At 46.7% G+C, this 23,782-nt stretch overlaps 1 protein-coding gene across 1 annotated transcript in view; it reads left to right on the forward strand.

The window, feature by feature from the left end:
• Positions 1-23,782, forward strand: part of UCK2 (uridine-cytidine kinase 2) — a 65,692-nt gene that overhangs the window by 10,909 nt on the left and 31,001 nt on the right. The window lies entirely within an intron of this gene.

The following is a 23,782-nucleotide window of genomic DNA, read 5'->3' on the forward strand; positions in this document are numbered from 1 at the left end:
TACTTGTTGAATAAATGGTTGAAGAATGTATTCCTTCTTCGCTCAGTTATCTCTTCTAATATTTAAACCTGGTTGCTTTGGCTGTTGCCGGGAGATGTGGATAGTTGTCCCTTGGCTGTTCATACTTGCACTTCTTCTTGGGGTCCCTTTACCTGGGTAGGATTACTGGCACATTGTCAATCACAGAGCTCAGTGTAGGTGTACATGCTAGATGGCTTAGGTGCCTGTTTAATGGTGCATTTGTAAAAATATGAAATCAACTGGAGGGTAACCTTCACATCTTACCAAATTCTTATTACGGATGCTACCTATTTTGTTTGAGTGCTTGTTCATATGAACTGGATCTTTAACTCAAGAAATGCAAGTAGAAGAGTAGATCCTTTTTTTTAAAAAAAATATTTTATTTGAAATATTTCAAATACTTATTTGAGAGAGAGAAACAGATAGCGAGAGAGAACACAAGCGAGGAGGAGGAGAAGGAGGCTCCCTGCCGAGCAGGAAGCCTGACTCGGGGCTCGATCCCAGGACCCTGGGATCGTGACCTGAGCCGAAGGCAGATGCTTATCCGACCGAGCCACCCAGGCGCCCCTAGAAGAGTAGATCTTTTAAGCCAAAATGTTCATCTTCCCTATCTTAGGGGAAGACACATCCATCATCTCTGGAGAAAAGCTATCTCCACTTTGGGGCAGCTTGCCTTAGTCTGAATACTAGGCCTTCTGTAGCTAGGATTGGAGCCGGGAAAGGGCTGAGCAGAGCTACGGGTGGGGGCATGGTCGCTTTTTAGCTTCTGAGTTTAGTGTGGCTTGTACGGAGTAGCATATATATCCTTGTTGAGTTGTAGAGATTTGACATGACAAAGACACTTTCCAAAGCTGTCATCCTATTGGGATTATTAATGTTCTTCCGTTCAGCAACACAGACGATAAGTAATTACATGTATTATAAACTTCAGTTTCTGCTGTAAAACAGCAGTTTTAAGATCTGAGGTGCTGCCATTTAAAACATTTTTTTTTTTTTTTTGGACAAAAGAAATGCAAACACAGTAAACTGGAGTCGTTAAGGTCTTTACTGTTCAAGTCAATTTATGACAGGATTGGTAATAAGTACTTCTGACTGAGCAGGAATAGAACTCAGAACCCGGGGAATATACCCAGGGGCCGGGGGTGGCCTGCCCCATCTGTGTGGCTCATGGGTTGGCATCTCCACCAACAGGTGCCTGGGAATCAGTGGACATTTATCAAAGCAGCTGTGGCATGACTGCCCTTTGTCTCTGTGGGGGCTTCTGAGGGTGTGTTTCTCTTGGGTGGCATATTGGTTGTCTAAGAGAACTTTCTCCATGCATTGAGTTTGCTGAGGAGATTGGCCAAGAGCCTTGCCCTTTAGGGTGAGGCCTATCTCCTAAGGATCTATTGATTTTTCTACTGAGGCAAAACATGCTGTTTTGACAAGTTAGTGGCTTTATTTTTCTCCACGTCTTGGTAGAGAGAGTAAATATTTGAAACCAGACAGGACAGAATAGTATTTGACACATAGTATTGAACACAGAGTATTTGAACAAGAGAGGCAGTGAATATTCCTCTGGAAGGAAATGCAAGCATTAGTGCTCTGCTTGGCTCACTATGAAGGACACAAGCCTGTGTGCATGCTGGGTGGGCCATTTGGTTTCTGGAGGCTGTGATCAGGAGAGGTCACGCTTGACCTGCAGAAGCTTGTGTTGTGGATGTGTCCTCTAAGAAGAGCTAAATCAGGCCTGCGACGAGGCTCCTTTTGCAGTCTTGGTGGGGTTTAAGGTCTGTATGGTGTGATAGAATTGAGGCTTAATGAGGTCTCTTCTGGAAAATGCTTTCTTGCCCTAAGTCCAGACAGCTTGTAGTGGTTGAACAAACATGGGCTTTGGAGTCAGCCACGATTGTGTCAACATCCCAGCTCTACCACGTTTAATCTCTTTCTCCTGAACCCATTTCTACATCTGTGAAAAGCAGATACTGTCTGGTTTGGAGAGTTGCTGGGAGGATGCAGTGAGAAAAGGCATGCAGAAGTTTCTCCATTGTTCCCTTTCTGCCGGCGGGGGGACCATGGTTTGTGCTCCAGGCAGGTGTGTGGCTGTCTTGCTCTCTGTCCGCTTCTAACCAGCCCAGCTTCCTGGACGCGTGAGCCAGATGTGTCCAGGTGTGTTGTCACTGATAACGATGAGGACCTGTTAGGACAGTTTGATTTCTACTTAACGAAGGTGATGTGACTTGCTTTAGGCGGTGGCCCTTTGCTGATAAAGTGCCCAGAGAGTCAGATACTGGCCACTCCCTTCCGTGGGCCAAGGCGTCTCATCTCTTCTCTCATTACCAGCTTGCTGGAGGCCTTAGCAGTCCTTTTCTGCCCTTGTCAAGTTGGGCCTTTTCTTGAAAAACAAGCAGACTTGTTTTCTGATGGGTGGTTAGGGGAAGAAAGAGCAGCGTACTCACACTCCTTTTTAAAAACCCTCCTAATTAAAAATAGGACCTGTGGCAAAGTGTACAGATTTTAAGTGTATGGTTCAGTGAATTATCCCAGCGTGAACACACCTGGGGAGGTACTTGCCAAGTCAAGGAATAGAGTGTGCCCAGCACCACAGGTAGCCCGTTGTCATCACTGCCCTCACCGCCCCTTCCATCAGTGAATTGATGAGATGGTAGAGACAAGGCCTGTTTTATGGCTGTGAGATCACCAAGACTTACTTGTGTGACTCTAGGAACTTGGTCTTGTATAGAAGATACATTAGAAAACATTCAGTCATCATGTGCCTAGCAAAATCCTGCTGCTCCTCAAATCCAGATCACGGATGCCTCTTACTAAAGTTTTTACCCTTGGGGGTGCCTGGGTGGCTCAGTGGGTTGAGCATCTGGCTCAGGTCATGATCTCAGGATCCCGGGATCGAGCCCCGCGTCGGGCTCTGTGCACAGTATGGAGTCTGCTTGAGGATTCTCTCTGCCCCTGCCCCTGCTTGCGCGCGTGCGCTCTCTCTCAAATAAATAAATTTTTTTAGTCAAATTAAACAGGTTTATTGGAAATATGCATTATAATCTTCAGAGAAAATTATGTGCAGCATTTTACAAATGTGTTTGACAGCTAACCTTTCTGCAAATAAGCACATTAACATCTCTAAGTGAAACACAATTTGGAAGATATTGACTTAATACATTTATTGTGGAACTAGATTTATCAAAACACATTCAAATTTTTAATATTTCCCATTGGTATCAATTCCTAGAAAAATACACTATATTAGTGTAGTAGCACTTTTATTTATGTAGCACTTAATTTTCTTATAAAAGAGTAGCATGTATCTTTTTATTTTATAAAATAAATAAATAAATCTTAAAAGGTTTTTACCCTTGTCCGCCCCTGAAAGAATAGGTCATGTCTTCCATTCATTTATTCATCCAGTAAATGCTCACTGATTGCTTACTAAGCACCAGGCGCTGTTAGGTGCTGGGAATACAGCAGTGCAGTAGATAAAGCCCGTGACCTCATGGAACTTACATGTCCGCGTCTGACTCATCTCTGCTCACCCAGGGCCCAGCATAGTACCTGACCACATGGCGGGTATTTCATAAATGTCTGCCAAACCCAACTGAACAGCCTCGCCTCACTCTCTGGTAGCATTCATCCTCTTATGTTGTGGTCGGCTGGCAGATCTGTGACTGCTGGATTCTAGGGTCTGGATGGCAGGCTATCCATCTTTGTATCCTTAGCCTTGCGCACAGAAAGGACTTTGTTCTGATTATGGAAGGCGTGACAAGGGCCCCGTAAGTCTGTCGTCAGTCAGTAAGCGCTGTCGGAGATCTAGAGGAGTGGGAACGTGTTACCGGCTGTTGGAAAAGCTTCCCCAGTAGTCCCCTAGTCCCCACGTCGTGTTAAAGCTGTTGATAAGGAGCTCACTTTTCTATAACATTTGACAATGACCATTTTCCTCCAGGGAACTTTCTTTTTATGTCCCCGCTCTTGGCTGGTTTTCTGCCTCTCTCCCTGTTATTTTCTCAGCCATCTCTCTGGGTTCTTGTGTGCCTGTGACTGCGTCGTGTTTCAGGACCCCCTGCTCAGGTCAGTGGTTTTCTCCTGCTCCATCTCTGGATCCTCCATCTGTCGATGACTTCCACGTGATTTCTTGTCCCGAGTCCTTTTCCCGTTCATCCAGCAGTCATGTGTCACCTCACCTGGTACCACGCACAGACCTGCGCCGTCTGTGTTGTCTTTCTGCACAGAAACCCGGGGTCCAGCCAGCGCTCCTGCATCTTCCCTCATCCCCCGGAGTCTGGTCAGTTCTGCTTTCTCCTGAAATTCACCTCTCTTCCCTGCATCCATCATTTCTTGCCCAGATCACTCTGCAGTGGCCAATTGCCAGCTGCCAGCCTGGACCTTTTTCAAAGCATTCTCCACATTGGAGTTGGAGCAGAGCAGCCTTTTGAAAAAATGCAGCTGTGATCAAGCCTGTCACTGCCCAAAAATTCTTTGGCAGGGGGGGTTCTCCTTCACCTTTGGTCTTGCAGTCAGCACTGCCTGCCCCCCCCCCCCCGCCCCCCAGGCTTCTAGCTTAATCTCTCCAGTCTTCCTTCCTGCCACCCTCCCTGTGCCATCCTGTCCTTTCACAAAACTCATTCTCAGCTCCTTCCTGTTCCCAGATCTCAGAGCGCTCACCTCCGCACCTCTGGACACGTTGCTGCGTGTCTTACATGCTGTCCCCTCCTCTTCTGTCTGGTCACTTCAAAGCCAGAGGAAGTGTCTGTCAGTCCCCTATAATTTTTTTTTTTTAAAGATTTTATTTATTTATTTGAGAGAGAGAGAGAATGAGAGAGAGAGAGCACCAGAGGGAGGAGGGTCAGAGGGAGAAGCAGGCTCCGTGCTGAGCAGGGAGCCCGATGCGGGACTCGATCCCGGGACTCCAGGATCATGACCTGAGCTGGAGGCAGTCACTGAACTGACTGAGCCACCCAGGCGCCCCAAGAGCAGTGTCTTTATCTCTACCCACCGTGCTTAGATTATCATAGGTGCTCAGAAATACTCGAGGGAGTGTAAGGAGGTGTTGTTTTTGTTTTTGTTTTGTTTTGTTTTGTTTTGTTTTTGCCACGAGCATGGGATGGGGTCACATACGGAGTTCATCTGGCTTGTTTTTTTGCTGTTGTTGGTGGTGGTGGTGGCTTTTTGTTTTTTGTTTTTGCTTTTATTTTGTCTCGGGCTTTTCATCTGATTTTGAGATCTGAAAAGTTAATCTTACATCTGTAGTTCTTGGTCGATAAAGCTCCTCATCGTCACGGTGGTTGCTCTCCACAGAGCTGAACGTTAGGCTAGTGTGGGTGAGAAGTGTTCTTGCAGGAGGCCCCCTTGTTTATGTTGGGAACAGTTTGCCCTCTGCCTTGCTTGTCTTGTGAGTTGGGCCCCGTGAGTGTGTAGGTGTGTGGAGGGTGAGGGGGGTAGGCGTGGGCGGAGGGATGGCAGACGGACTGTCACTGTTGCTTTGGAACACAGGACTGGTGCAAAAGACTTTGACCTTGTGAGATTAAAAACTGTTAGTTCATATGAAGAGTTCTTGTGGTTCAGTGTGGACAACTCAGCTTTAAGTGAGCCCTGCACTTAGAGCAAAAACCATAGCTATTGGGCTCTTAGGCAGTTGTTTGAGTTTCAGGTTTGAATTGAGGTATTTTGAGGGGTGGCGCAGATTTTTAATTTATTGGAAATAACTTTCATCATGTCTTGCCAGTTTTCTTTCTCAATCAAAAGTGATACATGCTCTTGCAAAACATTGACATTACTAACAGGGCATCTCTGCATTCCACTGCCTTATTTTATTTTCCTAATTTAATGCCATCTGAAATTATTTATATGTGTTTATTATCTGTTTCCTTTCAAAATCCATCTGCTACTAAAAGCTCAACTTTCTGAGCACCGACTCTGTGCTAGGTGCCATTCTAAGTGTTCAACACGTTCTAGCTCCTTTTAATTCCTCGACAGCCCCAAGGGCTAAATGACTGTGATTGTCCCCAATTTCCAGATGAGCAGATGGCAGCCCAGAGAAGTGAAGTAACTACCTCGTGGAGGCAGCACTAAGTGGTGGGACTGGAATTTAGAGGGTAGCCGCCTCGCTGGAGTCCACTCTGCTGTACTGAGTCTGCGCGTAACCTCGCATCACAGATCCTCCAATCTGGTTGTTTTCCCCAACACAAGAGCTCTTTCTTTTCAGTTACAAACATACGCTTATGCACAGATACAGTCTTTTTTACATAAATGTTGCCCCTCTTGGGAAACATATTTTTTCCTCCATGACTCCCTGGGGACCCTGTCCCTAGAGGTGTGACATTATCTTAACTCTACAACAATTAACAGGATCTGAGGTCAATTTATGGTACCTAAATTTGTCAGTCTCCTTGAGATTTGGGAAGCATTTTAGCCTCAGCAGCAGTATCCTGGGGAGAGGGATGGTCTAGCAGATGGTTGCTGCTGTATCTTGCTGCTGTTTTTTGCTGGTAGATGTCATCCCTGTAAAGAAAGTCAATGTCACTGAACTCTAAGCATATACCTTATTTGGAGTTTTGAGCATCCTGGGTACTGACTGATCTTTTCTAGGTTTCTGTAATTGGGCTGGTAGGAAAAAAGACTGCTCAAAAATTTTTTGTATTATTTTATAGTAATATTTAGAAGGTGGTTAAGTCTTGTCTTTCCTTTTCTTCCCCTCCAGCAGGAGCACAGGGTTGTCCTGTAGGGGAGGGGTTCTTAGACTAGCCTGGGGTCCATGGATGGGCTTCAGAAGGGCTGTCAATCTCTTGAAACTTTCGTGCAGAATTTTGTCAAGTGTGCACATTTTGCTGGGGCAGCATTCCATCCCAGGACTGTGAGGACTGCAAAGAGCCATCTTTGATATGAGCATTAACATACTCTCAGTCTCTGGCTGCAAGAATCCTGGAAACTGGCTTGATTTAAAGATTAGAAATCTTTTTTTCTAGTCCCTAAAATAAGGTGGTGGTGTGACTAAAACTCAGGAGTGGATAGTTTGGACTTTTCTCACTAATCGGGTGGATACATGGGCTTGGCCTGTTATAGGGGGGCACCTATTCAAATTAAATAATCACATTTTGGTGTGACAGCACTGTTAACGCTTTGTCCGCATCTGAGCCTTCTCTCATGGAGACTGGAAATAGCTCACACCCTCATGTGTAACTGCTTTTCTTATGTCCACACGCTACTGCTTGTGTGCAAGTACACGATTAAAAATAACCTGGGGGGCGCCTGGGTGACTCAGTGGGTTAGGCATCTGACTCTTGAATTTGGCTCTGGTCATGATCTCAGGGTTGTGAGATCGAGCTCCGCGTCGGGCTCTGTGCTGAGCTTGGAGCCTGCTTGAGATTCTCTCTCTCTCCCTCTGTCCCTCCCTCTCTCTTAAAACAGACAGACAAAAAAAAAAAAAAAAGATTTAACCTGTATATTGTTACTTTGGTAGACATTTAAAAAAGTATATGGTGGGGTGCCTGGGTGGCTCAGTCAGTTAAGTGTCTGCCTTCTGCTCAGTTCATGATCTCAGGGTCCTGGGATCGAGCCCCACGTCGGGCTCCTTCCCTGCTCAGCACAGAGTCTGCTTCTCCCTCTCCCACTGCTGCTCCCCCTTCTCATGCTCCATCTCTCTCTCTCTCTCAAATAAATAAAATCTTTAAAAATAAAAAAAATAAAGTATATAGTATAAAAAGATAGTATTGCCTCAGCTCTGCTACTTCCTAGTGCAGTGATCTTGGGCACGTGACTTGCTATGTGCCTCGTTTTTCTCATCTGTAAGATAGGTACAGAATAGTGCCTGTCTATCAAAGGTTGGAAGGATTATATGAAATACTAGAAAGCAGTTGAAACGCTGTTCGGTAAGTGGGCAGCAGCCAATTAGTGTTAGTTCTTAGGAAGATGTTGACGACAGTCAGGACCGCTTCTCCCCCACCCTGCTGTGAGGCCAGAAACCAGTTGGCCCTCCTCCTTCACCCCATCCCATTTTCCCACTTCCCAGAGACCACCACTTTCAGCTCTTTTGTTTTTTCCTCCTTTTATTTGTCTCCGTATCACATTCACATGGCATTATTCTGATTTCCCCCTCTCAATACCAGGCATGCATTATTGACTTCCTATGGTAGATGATTAGGTTTTAAGTGACAACTTTCCCCTTCCCTGCACGTCTCTTCTGCTATGATTATATCAGGTCTGGTTAGAGCGACAAGTAGTGTTTTACATTACGATCACATAAACAATGTTCACAGCTGAATCACGGAATCACGTGTGGGGGTGCCTAGATGTTATCGAACATTTGAACTGTGGCTCTGAGTTGAAGAGAACCAGAATGGGGAATTGTTGATTTGCCCTTAATGATGAGTGAAGTTAAAGTTGGCCATGTGGTTGCTGTCTCTCTAGGTTTATTCTCCTCCGATGTTCAGTCTGAACTCATTCGTTTGTATAACCGTTCTAGAATCTTAGGAAGAACTGGTAGAAGTTAAGCTTCTAGAAGAAATGGCGACAGTTAAGATAGACTGGGAGCTTGGAGTAGCAGTGGATGATCCTTAGGTCTGCGTCAACTTTTGGGACTGGCTGCCCTTCACCTTCTTACCCTTAGGCTGATTTCATCTGTGGATAGAAAGCCTTAGCTCCATGGGGGAGTCACAGGAAGGCACAGAGATGGGACTGCCTCAGTGGACATGGAACAAAATAAGCTCATTGTGGGAAAGGGCAGATGAATGTGGTGATGGAAAAGTAAGTAAGAATGATAACAGGGAAGAGCAGAGTCTTAGAAGTGCCCTCGACGGAAGGACTAGGCAGATTCTCACTGTTGGAATGTCAATATTGATTTACTCGGTACAGGTTACCAGGGTGGGGGGAGGGGCAGGGGATTAAGGAAAAAGGTGGAGTTGTAGTTCTGTGGTTCTCTCTTGTTTACCAGTGACCCCGATGGAGGAGGTCAGGTGTCCTGCTCTTAGAATCACAACAGGAGGCAAAGCCTTGTGTTCTGGATCCGGGAAGGAGTCGGGGGAAACCCAGAACAAGGCAGAGTTTCTCTCTGAAGCCGCACTAACAGCACTAATGTAGGTGGTGGTCCTTGAGTGAACTTGGTTCTGGGACTTCCAGGCCTCTGAGATTTCGAGGGAAGGGGGCAGGGCAGGGTGGTGGAGGAGGTGGTACAGAAGCAAGAGGAGAAAGCCAGTGCTTGGGTACTAGGTATAGTTTTAAACAAAATTACAAGATCCAACATTGGCAGGAAAATGAGATGAATTTCTGCGTCAAACAGTTCCTTCCCCATCTTTGGCTCTAAAGTTTTTGTGTCGAGAGTTAGAGGCCAATTTTATAGGGTGATGGTAGTGAGGGAATCTGAACTACCTGTAGAAACTGGAAAAGCTAGTTTTCAGCAGGAAAACCTGTCCCTTCGAGTGAGTCGCAGGGAGTTTTCTTGTTCGGGGTAGTTTTTCTTCTCTCCTATTCTTGGTGTGGTGCCTCAACTCCATGGTTTCACCCAGCCTCTGCTGGGTTTTGCTGAATAGCTACTAGCAAGTCATAAGCTTCTGCAACTTTGTCATCTTCTGTACAAAGTGTGATTCACAACACCATGACTCAGGGAGATTGACTGGCTTAACAGGTAAGAGATTCGATGAGGGGGACCGAGAATGGCAGGAATGGCCCAGAACCTGAGATCTCGCCATGTCCCAGAACAGTTGCCCAGTGTTTACCAGATTTAGGTGCTAGTGATGTCACGGAACCTCTTCATTTTACTCTCCACACCCTAACTGTGTCTCCCTTCTTGAGTATTTCACAACTCGGGACAAATGAGTTATCTTCTTGGGAGCTCTTCACTGACAGGCAAGCTCAAGGCTCTGGCTACACAGGGCTTTTGGAATGTCTGTTTATGAGAGCGGTTTGTACTGAGTTAACTTGAATGTAAAGATTTCATCTTGCCAAGTGTCTTCCTTAACAGTTCCGGCGTCTGGGGTCCTGAGCTGCCTCCAACCTGCTCAGCCAGAGCTGTGTGTACAGTCAGAAATCCGTGCTCTCTGGGCAGTGTGAACGTTCAGGCCCCTTTCCCAGTTGCCTTCCCTTTGGCCCTGAGGGAGAGGCAGGAAGCAGTGAAGCAGTGGTTTCTGGAATGGTTTTGCCCAGGGACCTTGGAGCACCTTGGAGGCTTGAGAATCCCTGTGCTGTCTCCCACAGAAAGCCTGGGCTTGGTCTCTGAACTAGCCCTGCAGTAAGGGATGTCGGGTCCTGGGATAGTCATTAACTTCATTCAGGTGATTCCATGCACGCTGTGGGAAGGTGAACTGTGATTTCCCTCTGGGACCTGATCACTGGAATGCGGAGAACTGACAGGCCGTGTAAGTCCCCGTTACTAACCTGACCAGGGCAGCACTGTGTCTGTGGCCTTCTCAGTGATGTGTATCCCCACCCCCAGGCCCTGACTCCCTCTCTCAGAGTTCATGACTAACCCGGTATTTTATTTTATTTTATTCTGTTTGTTTTATTATTTTGGGAAAGGGAGAGAGTGTGGGGGGGAGGGGCAGAGGGAGATGGAGAAAGAGAATCCCAAGCAGGCTCCATGCCCAGCGTGGAGCTCGCTGTGGGGCTGGATCTCAGGACTCTGACATTATGACCTGATCAAGAGTCAGATGCTCAACTGACTGAGCCATCCAGGCGCCTCTTGATCTTTTGTTTTTTAAAAGATTTTATTTTTAAGGTACTTGGGAGTGAAGCCTGCTTAAGATTCTCTCCCTGTCCCTGTGACCACCCTCCCTTGCTCTCTCTAAAAAAAAAAAAAAAAAAGATTTTATTTCTAAGTGATCTCTACACCCAATGTGGGGCTCAATCCCATAACCCCGAGATCAAGAGTCGCACGCTTCACTGACTGAGTCAGCCAGACACCCCAGTCTTTTTTTTCTTAAATGTAATTTTGGAATCTCTTTAGATTAAAAAATGTCTTTTCCTATATTATTGTTGATTTTTGTTCTTTAAGTCACTCTGAAGCAGCTCCCTGCTAGCCTTTACTACACCACATCTTTTTTTTTTTTTTTTTTTTTTTTTAAACCATAGCGAGAGAGGGAACACAAGCAGGGGGAGTGGGAGAGGGAGAAGCAGGCTTCCCGCGGAGCAGGGAGCCCGATGCAGGGCTCGATCCCCGGACCCCAGGACCCCAGGATCATGACCCGAGCCAAAGGCAGACGCTCAACGACTGAGCCACCCAGGCGCCCCTACATACATCTTTTCTAGTCCATAGATAATACCTTTCTTTAGTCCAGTTCACAAACTTTTTCCTTTGGGCTTCTGTTTTTCTAATAGATCCCCAACATTTATTACACCCTACTTTGAGAGCACCTAATTGAGAAGGTTTTAACTGGGTTTGAAAAGTAACTTAAGAACAAGAATTCAACCAAGTGAATTAGAAGATCTCGTTGGCTTTATTACATGATTCATAAATCGGGCAGCATCCCACCTAGCAAGTCGAGGGGAGTTTGGAGGAGTTGTACAAAATGGAAGGTTTTTATAGGAAGGAGTGAGGGCGAGGAAGTTACTAGCAAGAGAAAAGATTGTTCCAGGCATTGTGACCTTCCCTTAGGGGAGGGACTGGGGGTCTTATTAGGTGGATGACCCGCAGCTTCCCCCAGGGCCCATGAGACCCATTCCCTCATTGGTGCTTAACAAAAAATTACTGACAGGTTAAGACCACATTTCTGGGGAAGATGGAAACCACAGTTAGGTTAGGCCTTAAGCCCTGGTTTGATGACCCGGCTTGGCCCAAGTGATGATGCCATTTTGGGCTTGTGGTTTTCTTTGTAACAGGTGTTTCTAATAATTTGCTAAATACCTTGAACACATGGACGCTGAAGAGAGAAGGGACAGAATCTGTAAAGTATCTCACTGGGGGAAATGAGGATTGCCATTTTTTTCAGCTTTGAACAGTAAGTAGTACAGAATGTTTGGCAGCGTCTGTTGTTTTCCTTGTTTTGAACTGTTCTCCCTTGGATGGACACTTGTAAAATAAATACATGAAAAGGACCCTCTTTATCTCTGGAATGACATAGATTGAAATTGGCAGGGTCCAGCTAGCTCTCTTTAGGACTTCTTTCCAGAAGTAGCGGACCTGAGTGTGTGAAGGTTAGTTGCAACGAGTCAGGCTTCCTGAATTCATCCTCATTTAAAGCCTATTTCCAGTCCCTGTCTAAATCTCCATTTATTTTGCAGCAAAGATGTCCCCAAATAAGGCGCTTATATATAGCAACAGATCCTACAGCCTTGCCATCTTGTTTCAGAAGAGCTTACTGTTCACACATCTTAGCAGGCACAGAATTCACCATGGTAGGAAGTGAAACCGTCTTTGCATAACTCAGACCTTTCCCAGTTCCTGCATCTTCCATCTCCAGCTTCTTCTGTCCTGTCTAACAGGGACCCACATAGCCTCTGTCAGCTGGCCATTACATGCACGCAGGGCAGTAGAGTATGTCCTTTTTTTTTTTTCAGATCTTATTTATTTGACAGAGAGATAGAGAGAGCCAGAGAGCACAAGGCAGGTGGGGGGAATGGCAGAGGGAGGAGGAGAAGCAGGCTCCTGCTGAGCCGGGAGCCCAAGATATGACCTGAGCCAACCTGAGCTGAAGGCAGACTCTTCACCGATTGAGCCACCCAGGCGTCCCAGAATATGTACTTTTTTTTTTTTTAGATTTTATTTTTATTTATTTGACAGAGACACGGCGAGAGAGGGAACACAAGCACGGGGAGTGGGAGAGGGAGAAGCAGGCTTCCCACGGAGCAGGGAGCCTGATCTGGGCCTCGATCCCAGGTCCCTGGGATCATGACCTGAGCCGAAGGCAGACGCTTAACGACTGAGCCACCCAGGTGCCCCGAATATGTACTTTTTGAACCTTGCTCCGGGTGGTGTGCCAGGAGTCACCGCGTGTGACACTGTGGTGTGCAGAAAGCAGGGGCCACGTGTGAGGTACAGCATGGAGGTTCTGGGACAGCTGGTGGGTGCAAGGGTGAGGATGGTGAGTCTGTGCAGCATCCTCGAGCTGCCCTGGGCGGGGAAGACCTGGAACTCCGTTTCCTGGCCCCGGCCGGCATGGGGCAGGGGTGAGAGTCGCTGAGTAGAGCAGTCAGAATACTGTGACTGCCCCTGCCCAGCCCCTGGGTGTGCCCTGGTCCCAGCCAGCTAACCCCCACAATTTTCGATCCTCTCTGTAAATGCAAGGTGTCCCTGGCACCGTGGTGTTGAGAGAAGAAAATGTGAGAAGAGGTATGAAAATGTGTTTGACTCATAAAGAACTCTCCCTTGGCAAAGTGGTGTGTGTCTTCCCGTGCAGAAGAAACTGTGTATTATATGTTCTAAACAATAATGTTACATATTATATAAATTGTATAACCATCCCCACTTATAATAGGTGATAAAATGAAGACTTTAGAAGTTTCTTACCATGCCCACACAGCTAGTCCCATGCCCACACAGCTAGTCTGTGGCATAGCCAGTCCTGCAGCTTCGAAGCCTGGTTTCTACTAACCTAATCAGGGTCCCCTGAAGTAGTAGGCAACTTATGGTTAACACATTAATTTTTTCAGCAAACATTAAGTGCCTCTTGTATCCCTAATACCTGACATTTGAGGTATTTTTTTTTTAAATGTGTATTTCTTTTTTCTTTTTTTTTTTAAGATTTTATTTATTTATTGGAGAGAGAGAGACACAGCGAGAGAGGGAACACAAGCAGGGGGAGTGGGAGAGGGAGAAGCAGGCTTCCCGCCAAGCAGGGAGCCCAAGGCAGGGCTCGATCCCAGAACCCTGGGATCATGACCCGAGCCGAAGGCAGACGCTTAATGACTGAGCCACCCAGGCGCCCCTGAGTTTTTTGTTTTTTTTTTTAAATTTTTTCCCTTAAGTAACTTGTAATGAGCTTTAAAGGCTCAAAAAAAAAAAAAAATCTTCCTCTTCGTAACCACTCCACCCGTGTTTCTTAATTTCTTAGTTGACATTCTCGTGTATATTTATTTATCTTGCAGCTGGCCAGGGGGGTGTCTCTTAGGAAAAGAGACTTGGACTGACTTCAGTGAGCAGATGAGGAGTTGTGACATGTGTCAGCTTGCTTGTGTTCCAGTCGGCCAGGTGGTGATTTAACTGTTGGCCTTCCTGGCTCCAGCTTTGGGCTCATCCAGTGGGAGTGGGAAGGCTTTAATAGATGCATTAATTGGAAAACACTGTGAGAGTCAAATGTCACTCCTTCAGCAGCTGCACCTGTTGACAGAGACCCGTATTAGAGCCTGAGAATTAAGGATGTATACATTAAATACAGCCCTCTGGGAGATCTGAGGCTTGGGGGCTTTCTTTTTCACGTTTGGTCACATGTTGACGCGGATGAGACTCAGAAGCAGTCCGACCTGTGCCGTGGCTTCATTCTCTGCAGACAGAACCTTTTGGGGGCTTGGGGTGCCTGGGTGGCTCAGTCCTTGAGCGTTTGCCTTCGGCTCAGGTCATGATCCCAACGTCCTGGGATCCAGCCCCGCATCAGGCTTCCTGCTCAGCGGGAAGCCTGCTTCTCCCTCTCCCACTTCCCCTGCTTGTGTTCCCCCTCTCGCTGTGTCTCTGTCAAATAAATAAATAAAATCTTTTTTTTTTTTTAAAAAGAATGGGGGCTTGAGAAAACATTTGGACTCGAGCGCTAGCAGCTACTAGCCTTCTCGCACCTGCTTGCTTTAGTGATCCTGAGGTCAGCCACAGTCATGTGAAGTAGATGGCCTTATTCCTCTTCCTTCTTTTAATGTGTGGTAAAACTGAGGTGTGGAAGTGAAAATGTCTTCCTTAGGCACACATAGCTGGCACTTGCTACTTGACCCCTGTTCTCTCTGAGTCCCGGGGGCTAGAAGCTGACGAGGTGCCTTGGGTAGGCAAGCTGCGGCCCTGAGTATCACCCCGAGTCCCTAGTGTATTCAGCAGAGCCAGACTGCCTGTTGTGTTCCTCATCGAGCGATGAGGACAGGGATCGGATAGAGGGGGTGGCCGTGCATCCACCTGGTGACTTGGTGTGACTCGCAGCGCGGTGTATGCTGGGAGCGCCCAGAGGGAGACAGGCGGCTGAGGTGATGTCCGAGCGGGAGTAGGAGGGATGAGCAGTGTGTGCTCCCACCTGGTCCACAGCAGGGGTGAGAGGCAGGAACAGCAGTGCCAGCCCCGCTGGACTGGCCTGTGTGCCAAGCCACGGTGTTTGAATGGTGTCCTTGACATGTCCTTCACCTGCTGCTCTGGCTGCCCTCTGAGGATCATTCTGCGTACCCACCCTCCTACCCCCCCAGCTCTCTTTGTCCCTTTTACCTCTCAGCTCTTGCCTTAGGCTGTTGGTGGCCTCGCGTATTAAAGGGTTAGTATTGGGGACACCTGGGTGGCTCAGTTGATTGAGCATCCAACTCTTGATATCAGCTCAGGTCATGATCTCGGGGTCCTGGGATCAGGCCCCCCATCGGGCTCCCTGCTCTGCGGGGAGCCTGCTTCTCCCTCTCCCTCTGCCGCTCCCCTGGCTCGTGCTGTCTCTCTCTCTCTAAAATAAATAAATCTTAAAAAAAACCTTAAAGGGTTAGATGCTGTCACCAGGCCAGCCCTGTCATCTGGGAACAGCTTCCCTTATGTCTATTTCTGCTGGAGGGACTGAGAGAGTGGTCTGGAGGAGTTCCAAGGATCCTAGCCTCTAGAATTAGCACTCTGAGGAAGTGAGGGAGGTGAGCGTGGTCTGAGGACTGGAGAAAAGTGGTGGGTTCTTCCAGACCATTACAAAAAAATCTCGAGGTAGGCAATATCCAGGTTTGGGCGTGAGGTAGGCACATAAGGGACCACCAGCATTACTGAGTGTTGGAGCCACTTCTGCCAGATGAACATACAGATTAAAAGGTGCCCATTTGGGGCGCCTGGGTGGCTCCTGTTGGTTGAGTGTCTGCCTTGAGCTCAGGTCATGCTCTCAGGGTACTGGGATCGAGCCCCGTGTTGGGCTCCCTGCTCAGCGGGGAGCCTGTTTCTCCCTCTCCCTCTGCCTGCTGCTCAGCCTGCTTGTACCCCCCCTCCCCCGGTCAAATTAATATATAAATAAATAAATTGGAAAAAGAAAAGGTGCCCATTTACTTATGTCTGAGGTGTAGGCATTGGTCTTCTCTTTCAGGGGAGGGAGTGGAGTCTGAGAGAGGTTTTAAGTAATCTGCTCAAGGTGGCTCAGCCAATGAGGGGTGGAACCAAGCGTTGACATGTGGGTCTGTCCAGTTCTTCCTTCGTACCTCCTGCACCTCGTGCATGTGTCGTTGCTCTGTTGGGACTGGCCCTGTGTGTCACACAGTGAGTGACTGTGGTTCCCTGTCCACCCCCTTGGCAGCCTGGCCCATGAGGCTCAGTTTTGCAGACAGACGAACAAGCAGGCCGCCGGCTGCTCTGACAGGCCTGGGAGCTTGTCCCTGGGGAGACCGGCCAAGTCCAAGAAGGTTATATCAGGCTTTGCCGCGGAAGTGTCTGGGCATGCTGCAGGATCTGCTGGGTCAGCAATACCTGTTTCATCAGCCATTCTGCAGGTGTGCAGGTGGTTCCTGTGCTGACTCCCTGCTGCGCCTCCCTCTGCCCAGGAGAGGACCACCGGCGGGAGGGAGAGTTTCAGACTTTGCACCTGTGCCAGAGGAACATTCCTTCCTTACCTCCCAGAAGGTGTTCACAGAGGCCAAGGCAGGCAAGAACACAGATCAGTGGCTGATGGGCCGAGGGTGACCTAGGCATTCCAGCTCTGTTCAAAGCAACAAAAGTTGACCGTGGGAGCTGGTGCTGGATTCTGGACTTATCTGTCTGAGGCCTTCAGGGTGAGCAAGGCCTGTTCGGTTAGCAAAGTGAGCGTGTCGAAAGGGGCTGAGTAAACTCTTGGCTTCTGCTGGATAACCTCTGCTGGGGTTGCTTTTTGTTGCTACGACGTGTTTACTAACCATACGTTTTGAGGGATGAGCGAGGTAAGATCGTTTGCTGAGTTCTGACACAGGGAATGAAGGACTATAATGAATGAGGTCTAGGCCAGCGTGGAGCCCGGTGTGGGGCTGGAACTCACGACCCTGAGATCAAGACCTGAGCTGAGATGAAGAGTCGGACACTAAACCGACTGAGCCACCCAGTAGCCCTAAGGCCTTGTTCTTCACGTGCACTTTGAACATCCTGGGACAGGTGTTCGAGTGGGTGCCATCCTCTCCTGCTTAAGGAGGCTGCCGGTGGAGGCTACTGGTGATTGGAGAGTGAAGCGTGACACCAGTGGCTACCCCTGAATTTGTGGGATGTCTAGGGAGAGGCTCATAGCTGTCACCTTCCTCCTTTTGTTGGAGACTCTTGGCCTCCATCCTTAGCTGCTCTCAGAATTGGTCCTGCCCTCTGCTGCTGCCTGTTACGTGCTCTCCTTGTTACGTGTTATGTGTTCAGGCAAGTGTCATTTGTCCTTTGGGTCCCATCTCTGAACCTTCCCCTGCATTTCAGACCTCAGTAGCACCCTGTTAAAAGGGTCAACTGGATCAAAAGCGAAAGACCCATCCCCAAAATGATTTGTATCAGCAACAAGCAATAATGGGATTAGCTATGGTTTATTGACCACTAGGATGTGCCTGTAAGGTAGGTGTCCCCTACCTGGCCATCTTAGGAGAAACTTAGGCCAGAGGAGGTTAACCGCTTGGCTCAAGGTCACCCAGCCGCATCTGGATGCAAACACAGATCTGTGGAACTCCAGCCTAATTTCTCTTCATCATGCTATCCAGTCTCCAGGGAAATAATACCAATTTCATGATACCACTTTTATCATTTCAGTAAATTATGTTACATTTTTGGTAAACTGATAATTATCAGGTAGCCCGTGGGAATAGAAAGCTGGGCTGGAGGTCCCCATCATTTTTATTCTGTAATGACTCCCACTTGAAGGTCGTTGGTCATTGGAAGGAAAGTGCTAAGTCCTCCCATCAGCCTTGGCAGAGATCCTCACTAAATACTTGAATGAAACATGAGAGTCCCCTGCTCTGTGCTCCCAGCAGTCTCTCTGCTCATGTTCAATCCCTTATTCTCCATCTTCGCTTCCTTCTGAGTGGTCTCAAGAGAGAAAAGTCCTGGAAGCTAAGCCCTGCACCTGTGCTCTATAGTGTGTCTTCTGCTGCATCCCGAACACTCTTGCCCTTGCTAAGGCAGCCCCGGGCCAGGACCGAAAATGTCCCCAGGCTGTCTTCTGGCCACACCTCCACTGCTCCGAGGTCCTTGGGAGGAAAACCCCCATCAGCCCTGAACCTCAAGGCCATCGTGTTTCAGATACGCCTCTTTCAAGTCCTGACACCTTGGAAGACTTCAGTTGTAGAGAGAAATGATTGAAAAGGATTCTAAGCACCTTTGTTTCCATAAGGAGCAGTTAGTGAATGGAACAGCTACAGTCTGAGACTTAAGTCAGCTTTTTTTTTTTTTTTTTTACTGCCTTAATTGTCCAGTCAGGTGGTTGCTGGCTGCTGGCCATGACTCAGCCTCCGCTGACTTCAGCACCAGCCAGGTGGCGCCTAGTTTCAGGACCCAGGTCTGAATGTCATTGCTGAGTGGCCTTGACAAGATGCTTAAACCTTAAACCATCAGTGAGAAGAAAATATTGTCCTACAGAGAAGCTCAACAATTGTTACCTTTCCTTTCACTTGAAATCTGGAAGAGCATCTTGTTAAGAGTTGCGTGTAAAAATAACGCATAAATAACCTCTAATTGAGGATCTCCCAGCATAGGGAAAAAAACCACAACAAAGCTTTATTTAGATTAGGGACCTTGGTAAGCATTTGGCTGTTTAGAGTTTTTTTTTTTTTTTTTTTTTTTTTTTAACTATCTGGTTCTCAGCTGCCCCAGCCAGATCTGGAACCTAGAAAACATGTAATTCCGTGCAAGCCTCTGGGCGCCAAGAAAAGAGATGCACAGGTTCAGGGATGTCCATTCAGAGGGCACTGCCTTTTCCTGTGCCTGGAGCCAGCTATGCTAGAGGTCTGCTTTGCACATTGACCCTAAGAGGTGTGATGCACTTGAGGGCGTCCCTCTGGGGGGATGCACAAAAAGTGGCAGGGCAGAGAAGCACGGAGGAGAACAGTCTAGAGGGAAGTGGGCTGGTTGTGTGTTGAACAAGCCACTTCAGAATAACGCTTCAGAAACAGAGGTCTTTCTATATCCTCAAGCACCAGCATTTACCTGTACAGATTCTCTTTTTTCCTTAAATTGACAATCGCAGCAGCATTGTTTTCTCTATTTTGTAGACAGATTGTCAGTATTTTGTCAGCAGTATGGGTCAAGTTGACATCAGAAGCTATGCTGGGAACCTAATCCTTACTCATTTGTACAGAAAATGTGTTCCTGCCTTTGCACAGCCCGTGAACTTTCGGATGGCAGTGTGTTTTTAAGTTGGGGGCTACTTGTAGGGTATTTTGTAAAGAAAGAAACCACCTTTTCAAGCCAAGGCCTTCCATGGGTTATAGGGGAGTTGTCATTGGAACCCGATGCTAAAAAAGCATACTTGAAATTATTTTGTTTTTTTTGTTTTGTTTTGTTTTGTTTTTTTTGTTCTTAAGTAGGCGCCACCACACCCAGCGTGGAGCCCCCAACGCGGAGCTTGAACTCATGACCTAGGATCAAGACCTGAGCTGAAATCAAGAGTTGAACACTTAACTGACTGAGCCACCCAGCCGCCCCTAAATTAGTTTTGGAATTGACCTTGATAGGGCAGAGCCTGAATAACCTTAAACAGGATGTTCTAGAAATGAAGAATGTTGGGGGCATAGAGATCATCTGGTCTTCCTAACTGCTGGATTGCAGACTGGCTTTGTCATTGATAAAGATTACGTTCTCCAAAATGTCTATAGAAAGCACATTATGTGGGGTGCCTGGGTGGCTCAGTTGGCTAAGCGTCTGACTTCGGCTCAGGTCATGATCTCAGGGTCCTGGGATCGAGCCCCCACATAGGGCTCCCTGCTCAGTGGGGAGTCTGCTTGTCCCTTTGCCCCTCCCCCTGCTAGTGCTCATGTACGTGCTCTCTCTCAAATAAATAAATCTCAAAAAAAAAGATAGCATTTATGATGTATGTCAGTTACATTATGTATTTGTTAAACATGGCAGTCACCTTGCATGTATTATAAAAATCATGTCATTTATTTTTTAATAGTTCCTGCCTTGATTTTTCCAGTTACCAGGTAAGCGGCCCCACGTATCACGGTTCTGGATCTGCCACCTGTTTTTGTGCATTCTTTGGCTTTTGTAGTGGTCAGACTCGGAGTGCCAAATGAGAGTAGGAAACCACAGACATTTTCCCGTCTCCACACAAGCACCACATATCCTAACGGTAATGGATGGTAAACCTCCCCAGAGAGCATGGCTTTTCCTCTTAGCGGTCATTTTTAAGCGTTGTAAACAGCCTGATTTTTTAAAATAACATTTCAGACACAAATGTCATTTTATGATTTGCATGAGTATTGGCATCTCACATGTGGGATTTTGGGTTGGACCTCTTGCTGCCTGAGCTGTGTCATTTGGTGTATAAAAAATTAATTAGAATAGTATAAAGAAGAAAAAAGTGACTTCTGCTTCCTTCACCCAGACCTAATCTTGTTGAAACTGTTACTATTTCTTTCTGAACTTTAATATATATAATATCCATGAAACTTATTTTGTCTTCGGATAAGACTGAGAAAAAAATAGTTTTGTATCATAATTTCTTAAACTTCATGTCTCCTGAGCATTTTTCCATATTACCAAATACTCTTTTTTTAAAAAAAAAGATTTATTTAGTTGAGAGAAAGAGAGTGTGTGCGCTGGCTGGGGGATGGGGGGAAGGGGCAGAGGGAGAGAGAATCCCAGGGCAACTCCCAAAAGCACAGAGCCTGTCGTGGGGCTCGATCCCAGGACCCTGGGATCGTGACCTGAGCCGAAGTCAGACGCCTAACCGCCTGAACCACCCAGGCGCCCCCCATATTACCAAATATTCTATGCAAACGTGACTAGGTAGCCAAGACTTACTGAACAATCCCACCCTCCTCATTGTTTGACCGGGTAGGTTGTCATCAAGTGTTTTGCAGTGATGGACATTTGGTTCCTCTTTAATTATTTCCTTAAGATCGATTCCTAAAAGTCGAATTATTGGTTAGAGGGATGAACGTTTTTCATACTGCTGCCTGGCGGGCAGAATTCTTGGTGCTTGCCTTTGGCAGTGCTGTGAGTGGTTTCTCAGGACAGCCGGGTCCCAGATGCAGGGTGTTGCGCGGGGTGGCAAGGCAGTGAGCCTCCCCCAGCAGGCATGGTGAGAGCCACTGGAGAAAACACTCGGAGAACTGTCATTCCTCACATTTTCTGTTCTTGCCCTTTTTTTCAAGATTTTATTTATGTGCCAGAGAAGGGGGGGGGTACAAGCAGGGGCAGCGGCAGGCAGAGGGAGAAGCAGGCTCCCTGCTGAGCAAGGAGCCGGATATGGGACTCGATCCTTGGACCCCGGGACCATGACCTGAGCCGAAGGCAGACGCTTAACCTACTGAGCCACCCAGGTGTCCCTGCTCTTGCCTTTTTTTTTTTTTTTTTTGGCGGAGAAAGGGGGCTTGGTGTTCTTTTTCACTCAGCCCCATTTATATATTCCTTACCTTTTTTCATGTAAAAAGATAGGCTTGTCTCATACTGTCTCTCTCAACCTCTCCCCCATAAAAAAGTGAGCCAGTGGCTATGCATTCCATTTCAGTAGGAAGCTCTTCAAACAAAGTGTCTACCCTGAGAGCATCATAAAGGTGATCTGAAATGAGCACACTTGTGATTGTCACCAGGGACCCCGTGCGAACACTTGGAGGAGGAAGGGGCATGGTTAACGAGGATAACCCCAGCCGTAACAACTAATTACAGAATACCCATAATCAGACTCAGCTCCCATCAGTAGTGACAGAAGTCCTGCCAGGATTCTTGGTTCTAGGAAGGTGAGACCAAGCTTAATGCTTCCGCCTGCTTAGCAGAAGGCTCTAGTTCTCCTTCACTAACTGTTTCTTCCACAGATACTTGGTGTGTGGCCGGAAAGGGAGTGGTTGTCCGGTGTGGGATCAGGGAGAGTAAGAAAAGGACTAGGAGCAAAAGTACTTGTGGGGGCAATCCTTTAAATCTTCCTGGAGGAGGAAGTTATCTCTGGGAGATTGAAGCCTGTGCTTGTGTGTTCCCCATGCCAGGAAGTAAGTACCCCTTAAGAGTGGGGCCTGAAGTTGGTAACTAGTAATACAGGCTATTGATTTGTTTTAATTAAGTGTTTGTTAATGAGGGAATTGATTTCTGTAGTTGAGAGAAAGGTGTTTTGATAAGGTTTTTCCCTCCTCCCCCACATGCCCCTGTCATGGTTTCAGTCCTCAGACTCGGACCCTGGAGGACATCTTGGTTTTAGAGACTCTGCCTGAGAAATGTGACTTCGGTTCAGAATACTTTTATTGAATGGTTGGCACTGGGATAGGTGTACAAAGATTAAGGAGATGAGATCCTTGCCCTTGATTTAGTGGTAGAGAAGAGAGTAGGAATATAATTATTTTATCATGGTAAATATACATGACATAAGATTGCCATTGGAGCCATTTTTAAGTGTAAAGTTCTGTGGCATTATGTGCACTTACATTCTTGTACAACCGTCACCACCATCCATCTCCAGAACTTTCTCGTCTTCTCCATTTTATTTATTTATTTTTAAAAAGATTTTATTTACTTACTTGAGAGAGCAAGAATATATGAAGGGGGGAGGGTCAGAGGGAGAAGCAGACTCCCCGCTGAGCAGGGAGCCCCATGTGGGACCTGATCCCGGGACTCCAGGATCATTACCCGAGCCGAAGGCAGTTGCTTAACCAACTGAGCCACCCAGGCGCCCTCGTCTTCTCCATTTTAAACTCTGTACTTGTTAAACAATAACTCCTCATTTCCCTCTGCCTCCAGCCCCTGGAAACCACCATTCTACCTTCTGTCTCTATGGATTTGACTACTCTCAGTACCCTCAGTACCTCATTTAAGTGGAATCGAATAGTATTTGTCCTTCCGCGATTGGCTTGTTTCATTTGGCTTAATTCTTCGGGAAATTCTTTCAAGGTTCATCCGTGGTATAGCATGGGTCAGAATTTTCTTATTTCTTTAGGGTGAATAAGTATTTCTTTGTATATACCACATTTTGTTTGTTTATTCATCCATCAGTAGACACTTGGGTTGTTTCCATCTTTTCGCTATTGTGAATAATGCTGCTGTGAACACAAGTATACAAATACCTACTCCTGCTTTCAATTCTTTTGGGTATATACCTACAAGTGGAATTGCTGGCTCTATGGTAATTCTATGTTTAATGTTTTGAGGAGTCGCCATATTGCTTTCCACCAGTAGTGCACAGGGTTCTGGTTTCCCCATATCCTCAGTAACCTTTATTATTTTCCATGTTTTTTTTTTCTTTTCTGATAGTAGCCATCCTAAATGGGTGCAAAAAGATATCTCATCCAAAATAGGTGCGAAGAGATACCTCACTGTAGTTTTGAATTGCATTTCCCTAATGATTAGTGCTGTTGAACATCTTTTCATGTACTTACTGGCTGTCTGTATATATTCTTGGGCGAAGTGTCTGTTCAAGTCTTTTGTCAATTTTTTAATTGGTTTTTTGTTGTTCACTCATAGGAGTTCTTTATATATTGTGGATACTAATTCCTTATCGGATATGAGAATTACAAATATTTTCTCTCATTCCTTAGTTTGCTTTTTTACTCTGTTGATAGCATCCTTTGA

The sequence above is a fragment of the Callorhinus ursinus genome, unplaced genomic scaffold (assembly GCF_003265705.2).
Source record: "Callorhinus ursinus isolate GAN/ISIS: 27379988/994484 unplaced genomic scaffold, GSC_fseal_2.0 scaffold54, whole genome shotgun sequence".
Taxonomy (NCBI): Eukaryota; Metazoa; Chordata; class Mammalia; order Carnivora; family Otariidae; genus Callorhinus; species Callorhinus ursinus.